The 24,694-nt window shown below is 45.7% G+C and overlaps 1 long non-coding RNA gene across 1 annotated transcript in view; it reads left to right on the forward strand.

Annotated features, from left to right (window-relative positions):
* The first annotated feature begins 317 nt into the window (after positions 1-317).
* LOC311009918 overlaps positions 318-24,694 on the forward strand; it is a 53,950-nt gene continuing 29,573 nt past the window's right edge. The window contains exon 1 of the long non-coding RNA XR_014596711.1: positions 318-414. This is a non-coding gene — a long non-coding RNA (uncharacterized lncRNA). The remainder of the gene's footprint in view (positions 415-24,694) is intronic.

The following is a 24,694-nucleotide window of genomic DNA, read 5'->3' on the forward strand; positions in this document are numbered from 1 at the left end:
CTGTGGGCGTCAGGTGTTTGCCAGGAAATAGAGGGGAACGCTGGTGATCTGAAAACACCCAGACACGATGGATTTTGGATTTAAGTTCAGGCAATTTTCATGCAGTTATGGTGATATCGCCAACAACTTTGATTGCTGTAAGAATGTATCGTGAAATAAATGAGTTTCGGACCACCGTGCGAGTACTTTCTTATCGTTCCTCAGGAGGGGTTTCCTTGCCCCCTCCAGCTGAGTCTCCTCCATTATTAATGTGAACACGGTCTCTAAGGATCCGCCATCCATTATTAATGCCTTAACGGTTGCTCCCCTTCTCTCACAGGATCTCCTTCTGTCTCATTCTCGTCATCCTTTCTTCGATCCGTCCGTCCCAACTTCCATCCCGTCGTCGGCCGTCTGGAGCAAAGCTAATAACAGGTGTGTCTTCCTCCCTCTTCTTGTTGTCTCCTCCCCCCTCCTCCTCCCTCCTCCCCCATCTTCAATCTGTCAGAGATTCCTTCTGGGTCACCGGGGGTTTTTACAAGGTGCTAAACGTGCTAAATGTGTGTGTGCGCGCGCCCCCTGGGACAAGGTGGCAACCTGCTAAACATGTGTGCATTTGTATTAACGATGTAGAAATGCTCGTCTTTCTCCTTGAGACAATTAACGCCCCTCCAATGCACAACAAAGACTTTTAAACGGCGTTTTAAGGCGCCGTTACGTATCATGTGTTAATAATTATGTGCTGGGCGGTCCATGCTTTGAAAAGTAATCATCCAAAATACACATTTAGGTGTTTATTTGACTAAATGGCACCCAAAGTTAGCGTTACATAATGCACAAATTCTTTGTTTTATCTCGTTCACCTGGAATTAAATGCAAATCAGCACATATTTAATAAGATAACGGCTCATTGAAGCAGTCGTGTGAGAAGCGATCAACTTGGTGGTTTGTGGTGAGATGTAGTCGTGAAGATATGTCCCCTGTTCACGTGGGATGTCTCCGCTTAAAGCAACACGAGTGGGCGTCATGACGACTGAGGCGCCCTAACTATGTGAAAAAGAGCAACGTTTGAATAAAATGAGAAGGAAAATTAAGAGCAAAGAAGAGGGACAGAGTGTGTGTGTGTGTGTGTGTGTGTGTGTGTGTGTGTGTGTGTGTGTGTGTGTGTGTGTGTGTGAGAGAGAGAGAGAGAGAGAGTGTGGCGGAACAGACGGCGCTGTGGCCTTTTGCTGGCAAGTGAGTGTACTCAGGTGCAAGGATGTGTGTGTGGCGACAGTTATTCTTTCCTCAGGTGCATCTAGGAAGGGAGTGCTGGGTGTTGTCTTTTGGCAGGAACAGTGTGTGTGTGTGTGTGTGTGTGTGTGTATGTGTGTGTGTGTGTGTGTGTGTGTGTGTGTGTGTGTGTGTGTGTGTGTGTGTGTGTGTGTGTGTGTGTGTGTGTGTGTGTGCGTGCGTGCGTGCGTGCGTGCGTGCGTGCGTGCGTGCGTGCGTGCGTGCGTGCGTGCGTGCGTGCGTGCGTGCGTGCGTGCGTGCGTGCGTGCGTGCGTGCGTGCGTGTGTGTGTGTGTGTGCTCCTGGATCGTCTTCCAGAGCGACGAGAGTCAGTAATTACTGTTGTAGGAGGACTCTTGCCAGCCACAGAAGAATCAGGCATTCATCTGACTCTATAACACTCATAATGATTTTACCTGTGAAGAATAAACTGTCCTTTCCCATTACAGACCCCCCTCTTTAAATGCCTATTAAACCACCTCTGCCTCTTTACTTTGGCTGATAATAGTTGTTCTCCATTGTTAAATTTCAATTCTTGAAGGGTATAATCCACCAAACAACATGTTATATATATATTTTTTACCAAACAGAAAGGAAAACCTCCACTTTGCTTTCTACATGTAGTTCTCACAGTACTTTATTAGAATTTATTATCATTTTGTGTGTTTTTGTTGTGGAAGTGTCTCGCCGTCTGCCGCGCTGCAGTACCACTCTCAACCTGAATGGTGATGCATGTGCAGGTGGGGGCGCTGTTTTACAAAAAAAAGCGTTATTTTTTAACGTTGTTTTCATGTGATATTTAGCGTTTAAGGCCGTGGTATCATTTCAGTATCAAGACGTTTATGTTATTATTAGAGAAAGAAGAGAATAGTGGATTGCAAGTCTCAACCAGATCACCTGAGAAGTGTCGTGGATTGGCGGTGCAACCGTGATTATCTATTCCAAGCAGGCGAATGTGTTGGTACACGTTGTAACTTCTCATAAAGTAGTCTGCAAAGCTTTTCTGTAATGATGGCGTCCTAACAGCCGAACAATTAGCGCTAACAAGTCCACAATTCACAGGCCTGACAATAGAAAAGACGTCTCTGTATGGTGTTTATCGAGCAACAAGGAACCCTCATTTTGGTAATCACACCGTGTGCTGGATGTTGTTTATACTCGCTCAGCGTCTCCTCGTATACCTCGCCCCCGCTTCTTAACAGATTCTTGTAATGAATCGCAGTTCTTCGGTTTTAATTAGTACTCCATCTGCTTTTGTATTCCTGTGAACTTCATAAATGCCACATATTCAACAAATAACAATTAGGTTTAATTAAGATGATTAAAAACTCCCCGTCTAATCCGTCAACACACCGCGTTCATATTTCACACTGTAGTCTGTGTGTGTGTGAGCTTCTCCTCTTCACGCTTGACAAATCAAGATCACCGTATAATGACTGCATAACGAGCGTGTCCTTAAGATACACAGCACCCACACACACACACATACACAAACAAACACGTCCTTAAGACAGAGCGAGCTCGTCAATAGCCGTTAATTAAATTCTTGTGCGTATTAATGAAAGACTTAGAACCGCTGTTTACGGGGGCTCTCCAAGTGTGCGTGTGTTCTTGGCGTTGTTTGTTTGCTTTTAATGAAAAGACAGACAGTGTTTTGTGTGTGTGTGTGTGTGTGTGTGTGTGTGTGTGTGTGTGTGTGTGTGTGTGTGTGTGTGTGTGTGTGTGTGTGTGTGTGTGTGTGTGTGTGTGTGTGTGTGTGTGTGCGATGCCTGCATATAGGATATCTTGTGTGTTTATTGCCAGAAAGTAAATGCCAAACTGTTGACAAAACTGACAGGAGGAAGAGAGACTTGAGGGTACGTGATTTTGAAAAAACATTTTAAATGTTGTCTTATTTGAGGTTGTTTAAGTTGTTTATGCAAAACATTTAGTTGTTGTTGGAGTGGGGACGGTCAAACAAACACAGGACTTTCACCCAGGAGGCCACCGTTTGTGTCCTGTGGGAATGTATAGTATTTTTTTTGTAACAAATGTAGTTATTTAAATGTGTTAGACTTACTCTTTAGAATAAAAAGTCTTAAACCCAAAGGGAATAAAAGCCAAACTACCTGCAGGACTGGATACGAGTCGACGCTGCGATGCCTTTCCTTTGGATGACCTGCTGTTTTGAAATCAATCATGTGGTTATTATACCTCTTTCTCTTAGCGTGAATGCTCAGTCAAAAAAAGGGAAAAAAACCCACCAAGGCCAGGTATATGTGAAGTCTTTGAAAAGAGCTACTGATGAAACATTCTAGTTGTGAATACGGATCACGACCTTTCATTTCCACGTTCATTCGCCGTCCCTCAAAACACATCCAGATCAATTCAAAGTGACTATGGGTGTAGGTTTATATAGTAATACCACTTCCAACACCTTCCAGGCAGCAAAAGCCAGCAGCTTTCATCCCGGAGCAAAGTCAATGTGGTTTTGTTCCCCGGTCAATAATGTGAGTAGAAATGATGATGATTTGGGATGCGAGTGTTCCTCCTTCGTATCTCGTCTTCCACCTCACAACGCCATCTGTTTGTCTTCAGCCGAGAAGGAGCTCACTTTGCTCTCCGGCTTTATTCTCTCCTCTCTTTCATACTTCATTGGCCGTGTGCCCTTGGCTCTTAATTTATTAAAAAAAAGTGAGCTTTTTCTCTAAAGTCCTCAACCTTACTGACCTCCGAAGAGCCTTGACGTAACCTCCATGACGGTTTGACTGTCACGTCTGACTGGCGATTGAAAGAAGTGTATGAAACAACGTGAGATCAGGTCATCCCATCGTGTCCTCAGCTCCTCTGCTCCTCCAGATTAACCCCCTCCAACATCCCCTCCCATCCCCGTCCACCCTGCTCCATCTCAGGGGCATATGTCAAGAGGAAGCAAGCATCTGCTCCTTGAGAGGGAGTGTTGTGTTCTGTGCCAGGAGTCCGCCGGTCGGGCAGCGTAGCCGTGGCTGCCCCGGCTGGGAAGTGGGACCCGGGAGTATCTCGGTGAGACTTTCTTTCTCGGGCGGATTTTCTGTGTGGCAGCGCTCCATCTGAGAGAATAACAGAGCCGCACCTGGCGTTGAAAGGAATCCGTTTTTGAAGGACGGTTGCAGACAAGATGTGGAAACAAGGAGTTAATGCAGAAGGGGGGGGGGGCGGACAAAAGATGCAAGTGGAAGTGTTTGTTGGCCAACGTATGAAGGTGAACTCTTTAACGTGAAAGCCGAGTGTGGAGCAGGTGGGAAGACTTGAAAGACGTGGGAGAAGCTGGTAGTTGTTGTTTTTTCTTTCGCTGTGTGATGAAAATGAAGGAGGCGTCCACTTCCACCGCATTTGTGTTTTCTGCTCAAAATCAACAGCACTCGTTGGTTTCCACGGAGGTGAGCATGTGACCTTGACGTGGGGTTGGGTGCGTGACAATGTCAGCGCCGTCACCTTTCGCTAACTGTGAAAGACACGCTCGGACTGTGGCCATGAGCACCTCGTGAACTGCCAATGCATTTTTTATTAAAAATGTGTCCAGACTTGCACCGACGGGAAACAGGATCCCGGACCGTTCCGACTGGAAACCCACAGGAAAAGGCCGGTCTTTTTAATCACACCAGGCAGGAAGTGAGGTGAAATGAGAGGAGGGTTTGGTTTTTAACGTAAAGTGTGATTATCTAAGTTGTTATTGGTGGTTCTGAAGGCCTGCAGACGGTCGTGGAGCTTTCATTCCCTTGCGTTTGTATGTTTGATTAGTTCAGCTAAACCCTGCCTTTTATGTTTACTGCATTCTTGGTATGGTATATTAATAATCTGACTTTTAGCTTGATTTGTGTGCTGTTTAGTACGTTTTCATCTGAGTTCATTCTACTTAAACACTGATTAATTTAAAGTTTCTTATAAAAAAAATAAAAATAATGAACCCTAAGCATATTCAAATTACACATGCTGCCACACACATGCACTTTTAAGGCCTCTCCAATTTAGAGGACAACAGCAAGAGGGAAAGAAAAGAGTAAATGTGTCATTAATAAATATATATATATATAAAAAAATATGGAAGACGAGCTAATTGTGTTGCATTCTCTGGAAAAATCAAAAATCCATTAGAGAGGGGGGGAAAAGGATGCGGAGCATGGCTTTTTGAAAAACAGATGATGTCTCCCAGAAGAAGAAAACCAAAAGCCCTTTTACCTTTAATTTAGTCCTATATCCTTGATTTAAGATGGTCTTTATATGCACGTCTGCCTCTCTCTCTCTCTCTCTCTGTGTGTGTGTGTTATTGTTGTACTCTGCTTAATGCATGCCAATGAGTCATGCAAGAGGCAACTTTATCTAATCTCCATAAATGGCCGTACGGTTCACGAAGGTCACACACACACACACGCGGACCGGAGAGAGCATAAGGAGACGGTAATTGTGAGAAATTAGAAGAAATGATGGAAGGGACTGTTGGAAGTAAAGAGGAATGAGAGACAGAATGGACTCCGGGGTGAAACAATTAGCTCTGTCATTTAATGTTTGCTCTGCGTTCCCCTCTCAGAAAGGTCAGTGCACTTCCACAAAGGAGGAGTAATTTTTTTTTCCCTACCAGGTCTACACGGGAAAACATATCCTGAAGATTAGTCTGTAATATCGCAGTTTTCTCTGCTGCTGCAGAAGTGCATTACTCCCATCAAATAAGAAGAATAAAAACGACATCCGTGTCTAATTATGACGTCTCCAATTCGTATCCAATTAAAAAGGGATCTTTTGAGAGTCAATGACGGGAGTGGGAGTGGAGGAGCACACCAGGAGGAACAGCAAATAGACTTAGCCATTCACCTGAACAATCCCAACGACTTAAGCTGCCTGCACGATGTTGACTCGCTAATTATAATTCGCGTGATTACGTCTCCCAACGCCCCGCAATCAAGAGGTTGTCGTCACGCCGCTGTCTTGGCGACGACTCCGGGGATAAACATCAGAAACAACACGTCCTCTTGCTTACGAGCTCTCGTTCACGTCTTAGAACTGTTAGAGTTTGAGCAATAGGTGACATTTAAAAGAGCTCAAATTAAATTTTGTTCATTGCCTTTCTAGTGTGTGTGTGTGTGTGTGTGTGTGTGCTACATGTGCAGGCACTCTTAGCATCACTTTGATGCTTCCTCTTATTGTAAGGGAGGTAATTCTCTCTTTAAAGCCTTCACCGCCGTCCGTTTTTTTTTTTTTTTTTTTTTTTTCATAATTTGTTTTTGATCCCAGCGTGAAACCTGGTTAGAGGGTTGTCAGGTTTGGGTCATTGCTTTGTGTACGCGTGTGTGTGTGTGTGTGTGTGTGTGTGTGTGTGTGTGTGTGTGTGTGTGTGTGTGTGTGTGTGTGTGTGTGTGTGTGTGTGATGTTGGCATTAACCGCCGTCTCTTTGAGGCCATCTGGAGTCGGCACATGTGGGAAAACCCGGTGTTAGCTCTGAATGCTGAATGTGTCGGCGCGCGCGTGTTGTCACTTTGACATGCCAACGCATTCATAATGGATAAGATCACAGTGGATTTTTTTAAAAATTCAATTGAAAAAGGGGGAAACAACAAAAGAGGTCTTCATCCGTCTTTACTGTTCATACAGGGAGTGTGCAGAGGAGCAGTTAGCGAGGGTGTGTGCATCCTTGTGTTGAGGATATGGACTCTGTTTGGTGGTTAGGCGTTGCATGTGGTTAAAGTTAATGGCTAGACTAATAAACAGGTTAACACTTGGTGTGTTAGTGGCACTGCAGCTGTTTTATTTCCACTTTTACGTCAGTAAAATCAGAGAAACTTGCCCGAAAGCGTTTTTGTATCTTCAAAAACACCCTTTTTTTAAAGAGAGGGTTCACATAGAATGAGTGTCATCTTATGTTTGGGCTAATGCTGTAAACGAATGGACGCCGGCTCATTTTTTCATCAGAGTCCTGCCTCAGGCGCTACCCCTGCACTCAAAATTACAATTAAAACCCCGATGTGTGTGTTGTTTTGGTCTCTCGCTGTAGGTTCACGGAGAGGAGTGATTGGTGACAGAAAGGCATGGAAAAAATGAGTTTATTTAGGTGTGAACCAGGAGGTGAGAGGATACAAAGTAATGGAGGGATGGATGGATGACAGCACCATAAAAAAACATTATATTTTTACATTTTTAAGCTCCGATACCAGCTAATGTTGCTCCTGTTAGTTGACGCCCAGAAGGCCTGTGGGTGGAGCCAGTTTCTCTGAGGAAGTCCTTATATGGTGCATGGATGCAAACGTCCATACGTCCAGGCTTCAACACAAACGACCTTTTGAAAGTCCGGCTTTCTCTTTCATCCGTCAGGCTGAGGACCCGAGCAGCTGAGCTCCACACACACACACACGTATATTTGCATTCATGCTTGCACACACACACACTAATACACTTCATACATTGCCTCCGATTAATTTTCTTTCTCGTTTGTTTGAATCAAGAGCCTTAAGAGTGCATACAAACGCTGACCTTGAGACACAGAAGATTAGACACTTGAACTCCGACTAAAGAGAGACGTGTCCTCCGAGTGGGGGAACCTTGTGGAGAATCGGCAACACACTTTTCTAAGAGATGGGAGGCGGGCACTTGAGGGGAAATTAAATCTCTCCAAGGATGCTGTTCAGGCATTGAGAGAAGACTGGCATTTTTTAATATTTTAGTATTTTTAATATAGCAGTCTTAATACACAGCCTCAGTTCCCTCGTCATTTCTTTTGACATGTTTTTGTTAATTTAAAGGACTTTAAAAGCTGTTCCAAAGGGGACAAACTTGCCTTGGAAGCACAAGATATTTTTTTGTGTACGGCCTCAGGTGATAAAGTTTGAATTGAATTTCTTTTTTGAATGATTCTTTTCTTCCGCGGATGAAGAGATGAAGAGAGGAACAAGAGGAGGTGGAAATATATTTAAAAAAAAATTGTAATTGAAATCTCTTTATTCCAAAATCAGAAGAAACTCCCATCGAGCTCAAAGCCGGTCTTCCTGCAAGTCGTTCTCGCTGATTCACCGATTGTAGCCGTCGAAATCGCGACCTTGTCTTTTGTGTCTTTTTTTTTAAAATATTTTGCATAATGTGAACTCTGTCGCCTTATTTTTCTCTTAAACTTTCAGTATGAAGTGTCGAACCCCAATTTGAATTGAATTCTCATAAATAGCAGAACAAATTTAATCTGTGGGCTTTGTTTTTGTAAAGATTCAACAAAATAATTTCACCGTCGGCGAAGCAAATAAAAGAAATTAAAAGTACAACTGAGGCTGTTGGGAATATCATTAGTTAGTAAGATATAGCTGCTTATATATTGTATCTAAAGTCATGAAGCGTTGAACGCTCCTTTCGGGAGGCTCAAACAAACAAAGGACTTTCACCCAGGAGCCTGCTGTTCCTGTCCTGATCAAGTAACACCAGTTACAATCATAGGTACTTATTCTAACAAGTACTTTTGTTGCATAATCAAACCTAAAAAGCAAAGATACCATATGTATATATATATTCCTCATGACAGTTTATTCTATTTTCTCATATTACATAAACAATCTTGAGGTTCTCTAGTTCGACTCACTTGTTATTGTACATCTAAATGAAGTTTTAATTATAGGCCTGCTGTATTTATAAGGAGATTTCTTTTGAATGACCACACTTACGAGTGTTTTACTGCTCTTTTTGGCTTTTATTGTAAGTTATTTTACTATTTGCTCTCTCACATAAGTGAACTACACAATAACCTTGACCCGAACTCCATAAAAGTAAGCTTACTTTACTGCCAAGGTCAAGTACTGTAAGCCGAGCTACCTGTAATAACTTAAATATCATGAAGTTTGACTTAGTTGAGAGAATATTTCAAACCTTCAGGTTCCACCAGAACCTTCCCAGCCTGGGCGCTAGTGGTTGGGGTTGTAACCCTGTTGCATCTTCCATTTAAAAAAAATAATAATTACTCCCAGTGTTAATCCTGCCTTTTGTTCTGCGCTGAATAAGAAGCAGGAACTCTCAGAAAAAGTCAAGGTTTTTTTTTTTTTTTTCTTTTTTACCCCGCCAGTTTTGAAAGACTAGGAAGCAGACAATTGATTGAGACACACACACACACACAGGTACAACACACACACACTAGTTAAAAAAAAAGAAAAAGATGAAAGAATCAATCACTGCAAACTTTCTGCAAAACCACAGGTTGTGTCGCAGAGGGAACAGAGGGATGAAAGGCGAGGGGAAGTGCGTATGAAAGAGAAAGAACTGCAGGGTGACTGACTGGCAGGGCAGATCGCATGCCAAGTCACTGTCACTGGCACACAAAGGCACCCCCCTACACACACACACACACACACACACACACATGCACACACACTGCAAGCCTTCCCTGTTTGAACAAATACTAAATGAAATGTCACATTTTCTCACCAACGGTGGTCAGGCTACTCGAAACCAGGGTGGACATCTGTTTCTGCTCATTTTGAAGCAAAATAAAATACTTTAACCTCCCAATAATACTGCAAAAACATGTATTTTAAGAAACCTTGTGGGATGTCTACAAGTGTAAGAATAGACTCTCTTATACTGAAGTGGAACTGTCCATACCCATCCACTCACTCCCCTAATGAGACTTTAAAATAGAATTTAATTTGATAATTTCAAAACATTCTCAGTGATCCAAATATGAAAATAATCGCTGCCACTTGAATTTAGAATAAAAAAAAATGCACCATAGAAGTAACTTGCATGCATGTATGTACATATACACACACACACACACACACACACACACACACACTGATGATTAGCTCATGATGTTTTGTCAAAAGTTTCCTCCCCATCTCTCCACTTTGTTTCTGTACCTGTCTGGTTACCGCGACGCCCAAGGCCTGTCACTCAGACAATTGTGTAAAAGATGAGTAAAGCACACACACACACACACACACACACACACACACACACACACACACACACACACACACACACTAATGCACAGTGGGCGAGGGTGTACAAGGGACTGCTGGTGCCCACATCAGAATGCAGGTTGGAGGTTTGACATTCCTGGAGGCTGTGTCCGTCTAGCCAGTTAGGGGGAGGACAGCCAATAACACACACGCACGCACGCCCACACACACACACCGGACACACACACACACACACACACTGCACTGACTATCTGATGAGCCTAATGCTGATCCAAGTCAATAGTGAGAAAGAGGGAAAAAAAGATGGCTTTTAAATGTTCCACCTCTTACCAGGCCTGTGTGTGTGTGTGTGTGTGTGTGTGTGTGCGTGTGTGTGTGTGCGCGTGTGTGTGTGTGCGTGTGCAGGTGTGGTCGTGTCGGGGCTTGAATGTATGTGCTTTTCCTTGATGCTTGTCTCTGCATGTGTTTGTGTGTCTGTCCTATAACAGTAATGAAGGCAGTCTGAGAGATTATCACAGTTGGGCGCTCGCAGACCTCAAGGTTAAAGGAGCACAAAGGCGCAGCAGAAACGGTGCGTGTGCGTGTGTGTGTGTGTGTGTGTGTGCGTGCAGCTGTATATGTGTAAATGATTGTGTGTGTGTGTGTGTGTGTGTGTGTGTGTGTAAGATTTTAGGACGAGACAGCAGAGCCACAAAAGGCAAGATGATTGATTGGCTTGATGCTGAGAGAGAGAGAGAGAGAGAGAGAGAGAGAGAGAGAGAGAGAGAGAGAGAGAATAATTAAGAGAGAGAGAGATGTAACTGGCAGGACTCATGATTTAAAAAAATGGTTAAAAATAAAATGTCAATAAATAACAAACCACACACATTTCAAGCCAACATGTAAAGGAATAGTGATTATGATTTTGTTCTATTTCTGGGGACGTTTTATGAACCGGCGTTTTCTTCTGCACCTCTATATTCATACAGCTTATGACACTGGCGAAGCTTGTTCAGGGCCCAAAGTATGAAAGTTAAACTTTCCCAATTTGGATGGCGGCTGCTCCCCTAGAGCTACAGGAAGAGGACACTCTTAATGGTTTGGGAGACGCTCGGAGTGTTTCCTTTAGTGTTTACGACTGTTTAGTCAACCTTGCCAAATGGCCTCTGAAGTTTTTAATGTCGCTCATTCAATTAAAGTTGGAGGGAGAGCTGAACCTGGGGGGGGCAATAAGTCACATATTGGTATTATCCTGCCCTGCTAATTACTGAAGCGGTGAACTTTAATTAATATCTGAGCTTGGTGTGTTAAAGCATGCAAATGTGTAGCGTGCGGTTCTGCACACTTGTGGCTACCCCTTTATCTCAAGCCATCTCTCTTCAACACACACGTGTGCGAGGCGGAGGCTGACATTTCGCAGAGTGTCTTGGTTCACGTGAGGAACGCTGACACCGTGAACCTGGGCGGGCTAGCGCCGCCGTTAGCATTAGCATAATTATCTCGGTTATCAGCGGCGTTGGAGACCAGATCCAACCACGGAATAACACCGATGGCGTTTTCTCTTCACTTCTTGAAGAGGACCTGTTAGCTTCGCTGCTTCCTGTTTCTGCTTCTACTCTCTCTCTCTATCGGAAGATCGGTGGTTCGAATCCCGTCCCCGTTCGGATATAATCTAAACAATAGTCGAGCACTGGGTTTGTGGAGAAGAAATCTTTGTAAGGACTTCCTAAGGAAGAGTTGAAGAACAAGTGGCTAAAGTTCATACGATTCGTCGGCCAATCACAGCAGAGTGGGCCAGCTGATCAATCAGAGCAGGCTTTTTGGGAGGGAGGGGCAGGAGCTGCTGCGAAAAATGAATGTTTTTGGCTTCTATTTTTGTTTTTCTTCTATAATATATTGCATGAATTACACGCAATGAATTTGCGTTTGATACCTTGCGTCGACAGTTTCCGTGGTATTAATAAGTCAGTAATACAGATACTGCAGATGCAATTTAACCTCTCTGTGCAGCAGTTCACATTCCTCCAGAATCCGTTCGCCTCTGGGCTGTTTTTTTGGAGACAAAGGAGCGTTTAAGATGCAGAAATAGCAATTACGGCGCTCTTTAAAACATGCACAATTAGAAGTGAAAGTACAACAAAGTTAGTGTCAAAGTGAGCCCTCGTGCGTGTGTGTGTGTGTGTGTGTATTTTGTAACTCGTGCTACCTACTGGGCTTTGCCTTGAGCTAGCGGTGCCCTTCACTTCCCTTTGCCCAGAGCTTCACTGTGGCCACGACTGCTGCGAGGCAGACAGAGGAGCTCTCACAACTAAAACAACCGTCCTGTTGAGAACAGTGGCTTCTTGGACGTGTTCAAAATACTTTTATTTTTCCACCTGTCCTGGCTAGACTGGGCTGAACATTTTAATTGTTTAATTGACAGAAGACATCTCGGCAAGACCTCAAAACGAGCCATATTAGGGGTTTGGACATGCTTCCTTCCCCTTTCTCCATCTTTCCCTCTCTTCTCCACCCTTTCCTTTCATCCTTTCCCGCTGATTGCCTCCCTATGATTCCCTCCCTTCCACCTCTGCCTTTCTCCCTCCCTCCCTCCATCTTTTTTGTCCCTCTCTATGATCGTTTCATGTCTGCTGATCTCACCTTGTGCGTTTGAAGCCCAAAAGAGCAGCGGCGGGCGATCTCTGGATCACACTACTAAAGACCCGACACATCTGAGAGGAGGAGGACAGACAGACAGACAGGCAGGCGGACAGACAGACAGACAAATATATGTCAACAGCGGCAGGAAGCCAAAGAAAAGAGAGACAGGTGCGTTAAATTGCGCCTTCCATGTCTGTCTTTAATGCCACTCATCTGCAGATGTCACTAGTTGTTCTTGCCAGCACACACACACACACACACACACACACACACACACACACACACACACACACACACACACACACAGTGCTCTCTCAATCACCTTGCCACAGGCTATGTCCTCCTGCTTCAAGCCGGCACTGTCTGTGAGTGTATTGAGTTGGTTCAATCAATGGTAAATTGTGTGTGTGCGTGTGTGTGTGTGTGTGTGTGTGTGTGTGTGTGTGTGTGTGTTGCTCTTCGCGTCCCCCAGCGAGTTATATGACAATATGTAGACATTAAAGTAGATTGAGTGAGTCAGGAGCGAGCAGCGGACCGACGGGAGGGCTGCACGTCGACGAGCGTCCACATTTCAGAGAAAAACCTTCAATCCCAGAAAGTCGGGGTCCCCCCCTCCCTTCCCCCCCCCCACCCACACCCAGAGACGCGTATCCTTGCGGATGCAGCTGCGGTTTCGGCCCCACACCTGCCCCCGACCTTTGACCCGGGAAGTAAAAGTTGTTTGACATCACGCTTGACCCTGAACAGGAAGTAGAATGACTGGAGAAGTGAGATTTCTCTACTTTTTTCCAATATTCATGTCGTTTGTTGATGAGAAGCACTGGAACGTTTGCTCCTATGTGGGAGTCTTGGCTTTAACATTATCCAGTGGTGTGGTGAACTTGGTCTGAACCGTCCAGATAGAACAATAGCGCCGTAAAAGCACCGCGGCGTTCCTCGCGGGGCTCATCGGGCAGCGCTCAAGACAACCCTTGTGTTTCCTGCGCTGACTCCTATCTAAGTGTACGTGACTGTGGATCTGTGTAGGTGTGGCGTGCATTCTTATACGTCAGGAAGAGTGAATCTGTCAGCGCCGTCGTACACATGTGGTGGGAGGAAACCTGCCTGGCCTGTGTGTCTAAATGGCTTTTTAACAATGTCGAATAAGTAAGAAGAGTTTGTCTTTGCCTCACCAGGAGTTTCCTCCTCATCAAGCATTGACGCACAAGATCTTCCTCGATTAAAACTGGAAAGTAGGCACACCTCGGCTGGTCGTCACGGAGATAACGTGAAGTTAGTGCAAAGATATTTGTAGTTTTCTATCTTCTATCTCAGTTGTTGTTGCTTTAAGCGTGGACACAGTGAGCTAGAGGACCGAGACATAACGTTATAGCCATTAGTACTGAAGGTCAGGCCGAGATGAAGCTGCTGTTTGTCTTGAGTGTTTAGAAAGCCGTCATGTGGAGAAAGCACGTCTCGATAGATTTGATATGAAATAATGTTAGATTCTGAAATGGCTGCTGCAAATGTTTTAAACCTCTTCATTGCTCTCCTCTTTGTGATTTTTTTCCCTCCGCCATTGCAGAGGAGACTCAGTCATGTAGCTCACCTCGCTACCTTGAGTGTGTGCCGAGCCTAATAATGGAGAAGGCCTTAGAGGACGTTTCAGCCGCTGCTAAAACAGCAGATCTGTGGAGGTGACCCCCTGAACTGTCTGTCTGCACGGCTGCCGCGTTCCCCGTGTCTGTCTGGTCGCCCTGCCTGTGTGTGTGTGTGGGGTGTCTTTCTGTTTGTCTCTCTTGTCAAAACAGCGCGTTCTCTCACTCCGCTTCCTGTGGAAACCTCTCCACGCAGTGTCTCTTTTTAAACCGCAGGTTCAGGAGGTGACATTGTGTGTTTTTTCGGCGTTCAGCGCGGCCGCGTCCACGCCCAGGAAGAGAGCGCAGATTCCTTTCCACATGGAAAGTTGGCTGATTTCTACTAGATTCAGTGGCGATGGAAAGACAAGTGTAACTGTTGTCGTTCTCCGTTATTTACATGTGACATCAGTCTTCCTCCTCCGAGTTTAAAGTCCAGCTGTTCTGTGTGTGGTCTGTCCGGCGTTTAGGGGATAACATCCACACACTGAGCCTGTGTTTGATGTCCAATTGATCCGAGAAAGCCTGATTACCCAGCATGCGTCTCAGAAATGACCAGGTGAACCATAGTGTGGCTTTGCGTCTTGTCTTTTTGTCCTTTCTGAAGGACATTTCTTGTCCGGTGGCAGCAGGGCTGATAGGGAACCAGTCTAAACGCTGGTGGTGTCATTATTCCAAATTTATGTTGTGCAATCAACGTTTATTTCATGATAAGTGAAGCAGAAACCACTTTAATATATGCGTCTTTTTCCACTTGTTTTGCAAAAATTCATAGTTGGTCATGTGGTCAAAAGAAGACCCTCAGCTTCTCCCACTCACCTGCTATCCATCTTCCTCCTCTTCCTCGCTCTAACATCCTTCCATCTCCACCCGCCTCCTGTCGCCACGCCTCTAAATCTCCTCTTATTTGCTTTTAGACATTAGAAAGCTAGCAGCTGGTCCTTTCTCCTTCTTTAACCTCTGCAGCCCCTTGCATGTGTGTGTGTGTGTGTGTGTGTGTGTGTGTGTGTGTGTGTGTGTGTGTGTGTGTGTGTGTGTGTGTGTGTGTGTGTGTGTGCCCAAGGCAATGAGGCAAATTACAAAGTCCAGCAGAGCAGCATGGACTTACTAGTCGGACACACACAATTCACTCCTTTTTAGAGCCGTTAAAATACCTTCTATCTATTAAAATCTCTTTTTTACCGGCAGACTAAAATGAATATGGACGTTCAGATAAAAGCCGACGAGACCGGCGGTGAAGTAGTGAAGCCCGCGACGTACAAAGAGCAGGCCCCATCAGGCAGTTCGCCCAAGGTCTTTGCGTCTTTAGCACCTGCTTTGCAGGAGTGAAGCGGCGGCTGCAGTCGGCGGAGCAGAAAAACACTGAGCTTTTTCTTCTGCTTGTCTGATCAGCAGGGTGGCATTGAGACACCTGGAAGGACTCCACGGCAACACACACACACACACACACACACGCGATGTCCACCAGGATGAGTGGCTAATGTGTAATGAAGAAGAAAAAGACACATCTGCACAGCGCTCCTGTGTTTTCTGAGAGGAGAGGGATGAAGTATTAGAAGAATCTGACTGTCTGCTCCCTGTGAGAATTTATTCTAAGGAATTAGGAAGCAAACAAAAAAAAAAAAAGCATAATGTGAGATTATACCATTTTTGGGAGCTCAGAAAATAAAACATAAGATTATGAGGAACAGATTTAGGAGGTTTAAGAGATGTGAAGAGACAGAGGGAGGAAGGGTGATTGAAAGAGAAAGAAGGGATAATAAAGAAAGACATGTGTAGCAGTTGTAAGGACATGGATTTACTGTCTTAATACAGTTACATCTCTCCCAAGGGGACCAAAGGATTAGATATGGTCATTTCATCAGACGGAGGGGGGGGGGGGGGGGGGGGGAGTGGATGGGTGGAGGATTAAGAAAAGACTGACAGAGGAGAGGAAAAAATAGATGATAAGGAACGGGGATTGAGGGATGGACTGAAGGAGGAGGGCGGGAAATTATTTTAGCTCATTGCTTTTATGGAATTAAAGTAAATCTTCACAATCAGGATCTGATTTGGAGTTCATTTATAGATGTCGTACGCAACAACAACAAAAACTCGATCCCTGAAATCTGGTCGTTCAGAACCGCTGGCACTCGCAAAGCATGCGAGGGACCCAAATGGCCAGGGGAATTGTGGGAAGGGAGACATGAAAAAGGCACGAGGCTTCCTTCCAGCCAGGGTCAGTGCCACACCAGCTGTCTCCACACAGGGGACCGGCACACACAAACAGCCCGCTAGGTACATATACCAACACAAACACCTTTCCTTTTAAAAGACATTTAAAGTGCGTCTTCTCTGCGATTTATCGATTCTTTAGGAACTAAAATAGTGAGAGGTAGAAAAAAGGAGAGCAAAGTTAAGAAACGAGTCGTTGGAGAGACTAAAGGGAACAATTAAAATACTGAGAGAGTGAGAGAGTTGAGAAGGAGGAGAGAGGCCAAGGCTCAGCACCCTCAGACATATGGTTGTCTCCTTCTTGATTACACTTCAGCTGGCTGGAAGATTACCAACTCTCTCTCTCTCTGTGTGTGTGTGTGTGTGTGTGTGTGCGTGGTCCTGCATATGCTCGCGTGTGTGTGTGTCCAAGAGCTCCCACTGAAGCCCTCTAAAGATTACACTTGTGTGTGTTTGAGACGCTTATTCAAGATTACCGGGCTCCGTGCGTCGTCGCGCTTTAAGAAGTCAGTGCCAGATTATGAGACGGCGCTGTGTTTCTCCGAGATTAAGTGTGTGTGTTCTTCAGCTGGTCTTGGGTGGATTACTGGCGTATTGAGTGTGTGTGTGTGTGTGTGTGTGAGTGTGTGTATTAACACCAAGATTACTCCCAAGTCAAACGGATTGAGCCGCTGGTTCACAGAGAAGATGAGAGGCGAGATCAGATGGCTCGTGGTTTTTTTTCTTTAATCCCAGACACTTCCACCGCCAGTGTGCGTTTTTTTGAAGACGCCCGTGCTGTGAAAACACACACGTGTGTGTGTTTTCTTCACAATATGATCCGTATTGTATTTTTATTTCCTGGAGTGTGCCGTGTGCTTTCATCTGGCTGGGGTTTTCTTGGAAGGAAACGGGGTCCATATGCTAGAAGAAGGCCAGCCTGTGACCTCACACCGGGACCCTGCTGTAGTCTGCCGCTATGTGCGAGGAGGGCGAGAGACACTGCCTGACTGAGAGAGAGAGAGAGGGAGTGGTAAAATCGGGCGGTGGGTGGAAGGATGAAGGGAGAGAGAGGAGGCTGTGGATGCTTTCTCTCAGAGAGCCTCGTCGCTGTCCGTGGTGCTGATCTCTCCTTCACCCCAGAGCACACACAAGCCGTCCCCGGGGAACGTGCACCTTATTGGATGGTGTGTGTGTGTTAGCGTGTCACACACACGTCTGCAGTCCGTACACGTGTGTGTTTCAGTCCGCCGTCTACAACAAGTGTGCGTGAGGAGGCTGAGCCTTGAGAGGCCCAGAGTCACCGAGCAGGAGGCTGATATGTTAAATCCAGATGGACACTAATGGGTCAATGTTTGTGTGTGTTTCAAGCATGCATAAACATGATTCAAAGCCCAACGTAGCTGACGTCTAAGGAAATGCTGTCTCGCAGAAGACGCGGATCGCCCGAGGGCGACGAAAGACGAATAATAAGCAAAAAAAAACGAGAGAGTGTGTGTTTGTTTTCCCGTGGCAGATCATTCCCTGCAATCAAAAGGCATCTTACTTATCCACATATTTATAAATACGCTCGTGTGCACCGACGTACATGTCCGTGTGTGTGCGTGTAATGTATAGTGAGTGGCAGTGTTGTGACTGAGGAGCGCAGCGCTGTCTAACATGCTATAATCAAATCACTGACAGGTCGTAATAAATAGAAAAGAAACGACGGCTTGCATGTAAGCATGTGATGTCACTTTACATGCGATGTATGCATATGGAAATATCACGTCACTGTTATCCTGAAAAACTCTTAAAATTTACATTTTTTTTGAGAGAAAATTTTTTTTTTATTGGGTAACAAATAAGATTCTTTTTAGAGGAAAACAATGAAATAATGTTAAATCTCCTTAAATAGATGAATGTGTTTTTGTCCCCTATATTTTTAAATTCAGGCTCTATTTTTCACTTCTTTACAATCATCATAATAATATTTTTTAGTATCCGGATATTGGAAATTCACCACAAACAACTTCTTATTGTGTTTTTTATCCCAATCTGTAAAAAAAGTCCTATATCCATATCCATACTGACACATCACATTAATATTAACTAGGAAATAGGTAGTAGGATCAATTCACTGTCGGGTTTGGTGTTTTTAGAGGAAACTCTTACTTGAACGGAGATCAATCGCTTCTCTGGACCCCAACTTTTTTAATCAATAATGATAACAAATGGAATATTGGCAGCTCACCTCCTGCTGTTAAAGCCTCCAAAAAATAAAACCCCTCAATCTCTGAGCGGAGTCAGGGGCCCGGCTTGTCCAGACCATTAATACCCCACACACTTCACCCCGGCCACTGATCTGGCTAAGGACCTGAAATCGCTTCCACCAATGGGAGCCATGACTTCCACTGAGCGTCCAAATCTCCTGTGGCTTTAAAGGACTTTGGCCTGTGTGTGTGTGTGTGTGTGTGTGTGTGTGTGTTGCCATGAAATCTTCAGTAAAATATTTGCACAGCGGCCACTGTGGATGGGCGAGATAACCTCAGAGCTCCACATCCGAGCCCATCCCTCGTCCCCCTCGCCCACGATTTCATTTTCATAAACTCCCGCTGTGCGCTTTGCTCAGCTCGCCGCCCCCGCCACGACCAATCATCTATTATTAGCGTCGCATCGAGCCGAGACACGCGGCGTCCATCGGATGTAAAACGACTCGCTTGTCTTGTTCGACGCGGCAGAGCAGCGCTCGTCGATACAAAAAACGCAGGGAGGTGGAAGGAAAAGAGAGATGAAGGACGGAAAGACGAGTTTGAAAATGGACAAAAGGAGGTGAAGAGAGGGGGATTTGTGGGGAAGGTAGAGAGCAAGGTATCGCCAGAGGAGTGGATGGAGGGATCGGGCGGAGGGAGAGGACTCTTGGCAGAGCGCGGCGATAATCCGGTGCCTGTGTGAACGATTAGCATATATGCTAAACACTTCAATTCTATCAGCTAACACTGAGAGGCCGAGATAACTCCCGCCGTACGTGCTCCTCCCTCCACCTCGGTCTCCATCGCTTTCTGTCTCCTGTCATCTGCCCTTTTTTGCTGTTATTGTCATTTTGCCTCCTCGCACTCTGCCTGCTCGCTTTATCTCCGCCATCTCTTTCACGTGTTTTACGGCTCTCTAACTCTACAAAAATGATTAGACGTGTCAAACAGACACATTCTGCTCCTTTGTTCCTGTGAATGTGGCTTCTGTAGCTTATTTTATTATAAATTAGAGGCTCAAATATGGATTCATCTGCAAAAATCTGTCTAAATAATGTTAGAAAAGCGGAAACTTTGAGCAAATGTTTCATCTCTTTGGGCCTTTTTTATCGTTTCTCTCCGCTGCATCATGAAAACAACAAGATAATGTGTCTGAACACACACACACACACACACACACACACACTTGAGGAGGTGTGAGAGGTGTCTGTGAAACACTAGCTATGTTTGTGCAGAGTGCGACTGAAACATGTCGGGGCTCTTCAGATTCCATTCAAATGCAAAACACACACACACACACACGTACAGTACTTATCCCTGCCCACACACTCGACTCATTAGCACACACTTACGACTCATGTAGCTGTTTTTCAGAGCGCAGAGGGAAAAAATGAGGGATTGGAAGTGGATTCTGTGCCGTAATGAGAGAACGACGTCCTCAAACATCTTGTCTTTTAAAATACAAAATCAGTTCTTGTACTTTGAATGTTCATTCATTATTTGACATCCTCTGATCAATGGGGGCGTTGGATCTTCAGATAATCGAGGGTGAAGCTCCGTAAGGCGTGATTTTCTCTTTCTTCCCGTCGCTCTCCTCCTCGTCCTCTCTTCTCTGTCTCCGCTAGCATCTGTTTGTCTTCAGCGCCGAGGCACGGGGCCTCCCAGCGCTCCTGGCCTTCCAGACTGACACTTCCCTCCCATCTTTTATTCAGCTGCCTGCCCAGTCAAGGGTTCCTCCAGACGGGCCGTGCCTTCAGGCGAGCCCCCGGCCTCGGCGCCCGACAAGGCCTCTCGAGTGGAGCTCTGCTCTCCAACCCTGCCCCCTGGACGACACACACACACACACACACACAGCGAGACGTACGAAACATCCTGCTCGACATAAGCATGCAGCGCACACTTGAGCGCTGGTCATGTCACCGCTGGTTTTTATTCATGCGACTGGTTATTCATTTATCGTGCGTCTTTTATTCATTCGCTCGCGGGGGAAGCAAAAGATGCCGAAGACGTGGAATGACAGCCACTCAAGCTGAAAAGTTGTCATTTCATGGATTTCTTTTGTGCGGGCGGCGTTATCTTGCAGCGGTTAAACGTCCTCGAGGTCGCGGCGGGGGTCGACGGCGAGGTCGGGGTCGCTGATGAATATTGAGGACCGGAGCGCGTATCGGCGAGAGTCTGATAGCGGTTGACATGTTTCCGTCTCTCTGATGGTGTGCAGCCTAGAGCGGATACATTCTTGTGTTTGTTTGTGTCTTCATGTGTGTGTGTGTGTGTGTGTGTGTGAGAGACAGACAGGCAAGCTGCCGAGCCCTGGAGCGGCTCCAAACAGGAAGACTTAAAGCTGTGGTGTTGAGAAACACTTCCAGGTTAACGCAAGGTCAGCGGAGGGGCGACAGGAAGTGTTAAGCCGACAGCTGTGTCCATCTATCTTGCTGACACACACATGTGCAAACACACACACGCTCGCGGCGCCCAGGGAGAGCGAGGAGCCTCCTGGTCTATCACACGCGTCCTGTTTTCCCTGCATGGCACAGAAACAGAGGCGAGGGGGAGACAATCAGGCAAGTGAGCAAAAGAAAAGGGAAAGATGGAAAGGTGGGCGAGCCAGGAAAAGGGAGAGGATGAGAGAGTGACGTATACGGGGACGCATTCCATTTTAGTTTGCTATATGATACACCTGTGTGTGTGTGTGTGGCGGCGTCGTCTTGAGGATAGGCGCGTCGCGGCGGCAGCCATTGTGTTGAAGCAGAGCATATGGTTTCTGACACGTCTCTTTCTAGTGCCATACTGTCAGTCTATACGGCATCATGGCAGCCAAGACAGCAGTCCTTTTTACTGCCACTGAAGGGGCCGTTTGAAGGAGAACATGGAAGAGCATTAGTGGAAGTTTATTCCCCGGCTTATCGTTTTGGACTCCACGGACGAAGATGGGGTTTTTTAAAAAAAAAAAGTGGATTCGCTTTAAAGAGGGTGGGGAGAAAAAAAAAAAAAGTTCTCCAACTTCTTTATTTCTATTTATACTTGCTGGAACAATGTGATTCTCGGTGGGAGCGGGAGATCGGGGGAATAATGCCTTCCAAGTGACTTGGAAAGTTAAATAGAAAGTTTCCTTTCTTATTGTTTTTGACGAGAAAAAAAAAATCCTGGAAATGGTATTGTATTAAAAGCACTCTGTAATGATCCAAAGGGGAGCTGGAGATCCTGTTCATTGTCTGCGTTGCTCAGAATTTGCCCTCGTCCCGATTTTCCGTCGCTTTTGTAGTTTAAAATAGGGCAAATATCCTTAAAATAATAATAATAGCTCTGTGAAGGCCAACAGGGACTTAAAAAAAACCTTTTGTATAATGTTTTCATATTAAAACATGCCAATAATGATATATCCGATTGTACGGCCCTATGGTGTCATGGTACACTTTCCCTGTGCAACAAAAGCCGCTTTCGTCTCGTACTTTGATGCGTTCAAAACCCCGCGCGGGTGTCGTGTTCGCTCTCCTGTAAACACTGGAGAAGAACTGATAACTTTGTCGTGCTGACAATGGTTTGAAGGAACAAAATGACACGCACACAACAGCTGCTAAGACGGGGGGGAAAGGAAGGACATGAAAGACGAGAGGACGAGCGCTCGCCGCAGAACAAATAAATGGGTTAATCCTCTGGAAAGACGAAGGGAGCGCCGTTTGATTGCGCTTCTTCTTAAAAAAAGGTGGGATTAAACACCGTTTATGAAGATGACGGCCCCCGAGGGAGGAGGAAGAAGAACAGGAAGAGATGAAAATGACGTGCGGGAGAGAGGAGGAGGAAGACAGGAAGTGGCTCTCAGGATGTAGTATGTGTCTTGGAGATGCTCAGGCTTGGATGATTGTTTGGAGATGGTCACCAGGGAGACGCCGTGGAGGGCCCGCGGAGAAGACGTGAAGTGGGGGATAAGCACACTTGCCTAAAGCAGCTGTGTTGGGAACACAAACACCGTTCATGCGGTGCTAAAGCAGCGAGTTCATTGATTAGCACCCATCAGCTTTGTTGCTTTATGGAAATTGAATATACAGGATTTGTGTTTTTGGTTTGGACGTTTAAATTCCATGTTTTCTGGACATTCATGTCCCCTTCTGGCTCTATTTTAATCATTATATTATATACATCCAGACAGCCAGGCTCCTCCAGCTGGAAGCCTCCTCTTGACTCCTCATTTTTTAGCCCTTTGTCAAAGAACAGGATCCCGCGGCGTAAAGGAGAAAGAGGAGCGGCGAATGAAAGGACAAGACGATGGAGGGATGAGAGGGATGAGGGGCTTAGTTCTTCCTGCTGTGAATCAAAGAGCGATTTATCATCAAAAAAAAAAGAAGAAGACGCGGCGAGATCAACACCCCCTTGACCCCGCAACACCCAAACACACTCACACGCCACAAAGCGCAAATATCGGCGAACAAGTGTAGCTGTCCCTCCATGTAGCTCAGCTTCTGATCTCCATCCATCACTTCATCTCACTCTTTCAGCACCACCTCCATCCATCACTCCTTCCCCTCTCTTCTCCATCCTGTCTGTGGTCTCCACCCTCCTGTCTGTCCCTCCATCCATCAGGCCGTATACAGTGGTGCTTTGACAAGGGCATGGCCATAGGTTGGCACATGCATCATCGCTGTCAGACGCAGCCTTGAGTGGCTCCGCCATCGGACTTTGGCCCAAAGTTTGTTAGGTAATCGCTGTTGGATGCAGTTATTATTATTATTATTGTTTCTCTATGATTATGCTGGGGTTTGGAGACCTTTGCTAACAAAGAAAATAGCACATAATGGTGATAAATTGGTACCATACCCTTAATTTTTTTAATGATTTATCTATTTATTTGCCTTAAAACAATATAAATCCTGGTCGACTGTTTTTCCTCGCCGCCGCCGCCGCATTGCGACACTTTCCAGACTCCAAACCCGCAAAAAAAAACTGGTGTAAAGTGCAAAGAGAAGGAACTCCGGTAATTACCGCCCTCTTCCTCTCAAGAGCTCTCTCTTCCTCACTCTCTCCATCCCTCCTTCACGCCCCTCTCCTCACCCCTGGTCTCCTCCCGCCCTCCCTCCCCTCCTTCCTTCCCATCAACCATCTCACCCGTCACCTCCTTAATCTCCCCCTCTCTCGCGCCTCTCATTTCCTCCGTCACCTCCGTGGCCCCCCGTGTGGTTTTCCAACACACACACACACACTTGCACCTGCACTATTCATATGCAAACACACATTATTCACAGAGATCTGCGTGCATGCATGGAGACAAACACGGGGGGGAAAAAAGGATGCACATATAGAAAACACAAAATGCATTTAAATACACACACAAATAGGGTAATGGAGGATGATTAGGGGTGAGAGCAGAGTGGTGGCTAAGACATGACCTCTTGACTCAAGTAACCACTCAGAGCACGGCGTTCGGGGTGAACCGCGCCGACCTTTTCTCCACAAGAGCGTGATTGCCTGGAGGAGCCGCGCGTGTTTTTGCGTGGGCGAGTGACGAAGAAAAGGAGAAACCGAGGCGAGGTAGCGGGAGAGGAGTTGTCTTCCGCCACGTCCCCCCCCCTCTGTCCTCCTCTCAGCCGAGTACTTAGCAGAAATCCTTGATGGAAGCGATCGACCAATTCTGCCTTTCACCTGAGGAGGCCACTTGAAGGAAAATGCAGAAATTGATTTGAAATCAAGTTTGTGTGGAAGCCTTTGAGTCACTGAAGGACGAGGTAGTGTGTGGGTTTGGGTGTCGTGTTAAGCACAAAACATAAAAAAAAAAAAAAATCTAATACGGTTCTAAACATGCACTTTTCACAACGCTGGTTATTGATCGCGGATCATGTCTTCTTTCAGTCCTCGTCGAGGACTGAAGAAAGAAGGTTGGAGACGAGAAA

Source organism: Eutrigla gurnardus (assembly GCF_963514095.1).
Source record: "Eutrigla gurnardus genome assembly, chromosome: 24".
NCBI classification, from domain to species: domain Eukaryota; kingdom Metazoa; phylum Chordata; class Actinopteri; order Perciformes; family Triglidae; genus Eutrigla; species Eutrigla gurnardus.